The sequence below is a fragment of the Eptesicus fuscus genome, chromosome 5, assembly GCF_027574615.1.
Source record: "Eptesicus fuscus isolate TK198812 chromosome 5, DD_ASM_mEF_20220401, whole genome shotgun sequence".
NCBI classification, from domain to species: domain Eukaryota; kingdom Metazoa; phylum Chordata; class Mammalia; order Chiroptera; family Vespertilionidae; genus Eptesicus; species Eptesicus fuscus.
The window spans coordinates 108,573,599-108,578,960 of NC_072477.1; the positions used below are offsets into that span (position 1 = coordinate 108,573,599).

The 5,362-nt window shown below is 39.8% G+C and overlaps 1 pseudogene; it reads right to left on the reverse strand.

Moving 5' to 3' along the window:
- Positions 1-1,196: 1,196 nt before the first annotated feature.
- Positions 1,197-2,362, reverse strand: LOC129149039 (40S ribosomal protein S8-like; annotated as a pseudogene).
- Between the last annotated feature and the right edge of the window lie 3,000 nt (positions 2,363-5,362).

The following is a 5,362-nucleotide window of genomic DNA, read 5'->3' on the forward strand; positions in this document are numbered from 1 at the left end:
AACAGGAGTGGCGAGCGTGGGCATCCCTGTCTTGTTCCTGTTCTTAGGGGAAATGTTTTTAGTTTGTGCCCATTGAGTATGAGGTTAGCTGTGGGTTTATCATATATAGGTTTCATTATGTTGAGGTATGATCCTTCTATTCCCACCTTGTTGAGAGTTTTTATCAAGAAAGGGTGTTGGATTTTGTCAAATGCTTTTTCTGCATCAATTGATATAACTGTGATTTTTGTCTCTCAGTTTGTTGATGGGATGTATCACATTTATTGATTTGTAGATATTGTACCATCCTTGCATTCCTGGGATAAATCCTACTTGGTCATGGTGTATGATCTTTCTGATGTACTACTGGATCTGATTTGCTAGAATTTTGTTGAGGATTTTGGCATCTATGTTCATGAGGGAGATTGGCCTGTAATTCTCTTTCATTGTGTTGTCTTTATCTGGTTTTGGTGTTAGGGTGATGCTGGATTCATAGAAGGAGCTTAGAAGTGTTCCTCTTGAATTTTTTGGAATAGTCTGAGAAGGATAGATTTTAGTTCTTCCTTGAATGTTTGATAAAATTCCCCTGTGTGGCCGTCTGGCCTCGGGCTTTTGTTTGCTGGAAGTTTTTTGATCACTGCTTCTAGTTCTTCCATAGTTATTGGCCTATTGAGCTCTTTAGATTCTTCCTGATTAAGTTTTGGAAGGTTATATTTTTCTAGGAATATGTCCATTTCCTCCAGGTTGTCCAGTTTGCTGGAATAAAGTTATTTGTAGTATTTTGTAACAATCCTTTGTATTTCTGTGGGGTCTGTTGTTATTTCACCTTTCATTTCTGATTTTGTTTGTTTGGGTCCTCTCTCTTTGCTTCTTGGTGAGCCTGGCTAGAGGTTCATCAATCTTGTTTATCCTTTCAAAGAACCAGCTCTTAGTTTTGTTGATCTTTTTTATGGTTTCTTTGGTCTCTATGTCATTTATCTCTGCTCTGATCTGTATTATTTCCTTCCTTCTGCTTACACTGGGCTTTTATTGTTGCTCTCTTTCTAACTCTTTGAGTTGTAGGGTTAGGTAATTTATCACCATTGTGTCTTGTTTTTTTGTTTTGTTTTTGTTTTTTTTTTTCAGTAGGCTTGTAGAGCTATGAACTTCCCTCTCAAGACTGCTTTCGCTGTGTCCCATAGATTTTGGATTATTGTGTTTTCATTGTCCTTTTTTTTTCATTTTTAAAACTAATGTTTATTGAGTATCAATCACAGGAAAGCTAGTCCAGAAGGGGGAAACAGCATGTGCAAAGGCCCTGTAATGGGGGAGGGGAGTATGCTACAGTTTCAACAGAATAAGGAAAACAAATCCATTGTGATTGAAACACAGTGGGTAAGGAAAAGATAGGCCCAAGAGTAGGGTGGAGAAACAGAAGGGAGGGCCAGACCCAGTAGGACTGTGAGAACCTGTAGAGTTGGATCTTAGCCTATACACTAGGAAAGCCATGAGAATGTTTTAGGTCAGTACGTGATCTGATACCTACTTTTTTTTTTTTTAGAATAAACATCTTTATTACATGAGCTAAGATAGGAGGGCAGATGATTTATTTGCTTTTCCGGGGCTTTGAGTTTCCTCAAATAGAACTCCAGCTCCTTGTCCTCGAGCACATAGCCAACTGCTCGGCCACACTGGCCTGGTCTTGAAGACTGCTGATTTTGGCATTCTTCTTCCTTTCATCATATTTCTTCTGAATTTTCTTTGATCGTTTTTTGTTCAAAACCTCTTCCTCTTCAGGAGTCAGCTTGGCCCCCTTCTTGCAGCCCAGGGGCAGTGTGTAGTGGGACATAGTGGGACTTGTACCACGGTCGGTACGTGTGCTGTCAACGAGCATGATGCAGTTCTTTACTAGGGTCTTGGTGGGGACCAGTTCGTTGTTGGATGCATTGTAGACATCAATAATCCTTGTTTTGCGCGTACAGCACTCTGAGCCCCGGAGAAGTTGCCCACGTCCAGCCTTGAGGCTAGGTACTTCTTTTTGCCTCCGGGCACTCGGATTGTGTGTATGCTGTGGGGTCCAGTCTTAGTGTTGTTTCGCTTCTTGTGGTAGGGCTTTCTCTTGCCCCTGGTCTTGTGGCGCTTGTGCCAGTTGTCCCAAGTGACACTCACAGCATGGTGCCGGCTTTTTGTCAAAAGCCACATGCGCAGGAATAAATTCCGGAGGTGCAGCCTGCTTAGGTTCACTATAAGTGAGAAGTGGTGCCTTATTGGCCAACTCATCCAGGTCAGCCTGGGACAGCTGGTTGACCTGGAGCCGGTCCCCGCCTATTCCAACCGTTGGACGACGAGCCATTGCATAGCCATGCGTGTAGTTCAGTGTCTGGCTTCTATGGAAGTCTGTTTTTGTGGGATCCACACAGGATGTGCCCGGGAGAAGAGGCAGACCAGGCTCGGGGTTGGACATCATCGCATCTGCTACGCTGCCGCCGCCACCTTGGAAAGGCTTTATGGTCCCTGGTTGCCCGGGCGACGTGCCGTGATCGTGGGTCTCTCGGCGTTCCATGGTGATACCAAACAGCGCAGGCACCTGTGCGTGAAATGCAGGGCCACGGGCACTGAGCGACGGGTCGGCGCGTGACCTGACAGCGTGACTCTTCATTGTCATTTGTTGCCATGATGTTTTTTATTTCTTCCTTGATCTCTCTGGTAACCCAGTCATTGTTTAATAGCATGCTGTTTAGTCTCCATGTGTTAGATTTCCTTGGATTTTTTTTATTGCAGTTGATTTCCAGTTTTATGCCACTGTGATCTGAGAAGATACTCGGTATGATTTCTATCTTCTTGAATTTGAAGAGACTTTGCCTATGTCTCAGCATGTGATCTATCTTTGAAAATGTCCCATGTGCACTTGAGAAGAATGTATATTCTGTGGCTTTGGGGTGGAATGTTCTGAAGATGTCAATTAATTCCATCTGGTCTAGTGAGTCATTTAGGATTGATGTTTCTTTGCTGATTATTTCTTTATAGGATTTGTCCAATGGTGATAGTGGGGTATTAAAGTCTCCTACTATGAATGTATTGCTGTCAATCTCTCCCTTGATGTCCTCCACGAGGTTTTTTTTATGTATTTGGGTGCTTCTGTATTGGGTGTGTATATGTTTACCAGAGTTATTTCTTCTTGTTGGATTGCTCCCTTTAGTATTATGAAGTGGCCTTCCTTATCTCTTTTAATGTCCTTCACTTTGAGATCTAATTTTTCAGATATAAGTATTGCTACCCCAGCTTTTTTTTCATGTCCATTTGCTTGGAAAACCTTTTTCCATCCCTTCACCCTCAGTTTGTGTGCATCTTTTTTTCTGAGGTGTGTTTCTTATAGACAGCAGATATATGGGTCTTATTTTCTTATCCAATCCGTTACCCTGTGTCTTTTGATTGGGTCATTTAATCCATTTACATTTAAAGTTATTATTGATAGGTACTTATTTTTCGCCATTCTTATTCTTTACCCCTGTGTTCCTTCGTCGCTTTCTATATTCTTTTTTTACAGCAGACCCTTTAACATTCCTTGCATTGCTGGTTTAGTGGTGATAAATTTCCTTAGTCCTTTTTTGTCTGTGAAGCTCCTGATTTCACCTTCAATTTTGATTGATAGCCTTGCTGGGTACAGTATTCTTGGATTCAAACCCTTCCTTTACATGATTTTGTATATTTCATTCCATTCCCTTCTGGCCTGATGAGTTTATGTTGAGAAATCAGTTGCTAGTCTGATGGGGGTTCCTTTGTATATAACTTTCTGTCTCTCTCTGGCTGCTTTTAAGATTCTTACTTTGTCGTTGGTGTTTGCAAATTTAATTATAATGTGCCTTGGTGTCAGTATTTTGGGGTTCATTCTGCTTGGGACTCTGTGAGCTTCTTGGATTTTTGTGGTTTTTTTCTTCCCTGTATCAGGGAAGTTTTCTGTCATTATTTCTTCAAACAGGGTTTCTATTCCTTGCTCAGTTTCCTCTCCTTCTGGAACCCCTATTATGCAGATATTGTTTTGTTTAGTGTTGTCCCACAGCTCTCCTCCTGCTTTTTAATTTTCTTTTCTAGGAGCTGCTCTAATTGGGTATTTTTTCCCACTTTGTCTTCTAGCTCACTGATGCAGTTCTCTGCTTCTTTTAGTGTACTCTTGTTGCTTTCTATTGACTTCTTTACAGCAGCAATGTCATTTTTCATTTCTTCTTGGTTATTCTTCATTTCCTCTTGGTTCTTACTCATATTGTCAAATTTGTCTTCCATTCTTTTCAGCCATCTTATGACCATTTCTCTTAATTCTTTCTCTGATATGTTGTTAGCCTCTATTTCATTTACTTCCTTTTCTGGTGATGCCTGCTTTTCTTTCATATGCAGGCTGTTTCTTTGTCTCCCCATGGTCTCTCTTCTCTGGATGTCTGGTTATGTAGTTCTCTCTCTCCTGCGTTGATTTAAAGGCACAAAATACAACACAACCAGGTACAAAACACAGGGCACTGAATAGAAATGTATTCATGCTATTGATAACCCCCAATAAAGGTGACCACTAGAGAAAGACAAATCAGGGAATAGGAGAGAAAGAAGAAGAGGAGAGAGAGAAAAAAAAAGAAGAAAAAAAAGAAGTGTCAGAATGAAATTGGGTAAAGGAAAAAAAAAGGTAAGAGAGAAAAGAAAGAGACTAAGGAAGAAAAGGGGACCAACCTATATATATATGGGGAGAAAACTCCAATAGAACAGCCACTAATCCCAGTAAATGCCAGCAACAAGTACCTGGAGATTAATATAAACTACAAACAGCAACTAATATCAAGCAAGGCGAGGGAAAAACAGAAGCAAAAAAACAATAAAAAACAAAGCAAACAAAACAAAAAATATAAGCACAACAATCTCACGAAAAAGCATAAAAGATTGATATAGTCAACATTCAAGCAAACAACAGCATAAGATCAGAGAGAAAAGCAATTTTTGGATAGTTAAGAGAGAGAAGAGAGAGGTGTGTATGGACTTGGAGCAGGGAATTGGAAATTAGATATATAAGTAGGGTGAAATTTTAACAGGGGGTAAACAGAAAGAATAGGGAAACTAAAGCAAGAAAAGAGTAAGAGAAACAGGACACCCAAAGGGGAAAAGTTAGGAAGAGAGTGATGGCATAAAGGTAGAGCTGAGAGAGTGAAACGATGCAAAAGGAAAGATGATAATAGAAATTAGAACACTAATCCCAAAGTATAATAAAGTGAAAATAAAATGACACTTAAAAAAAAAGGTAAAATAGTAGTAGTAATAATACTGATTAAAAATAAAAATGTAGTAATTAAAAATGTAAAATCAAGTGAGGAAAAAAGAAAAAATTAGTTTCTTAAGTAAAAGATGAAGAAAATAAGAATGAAAA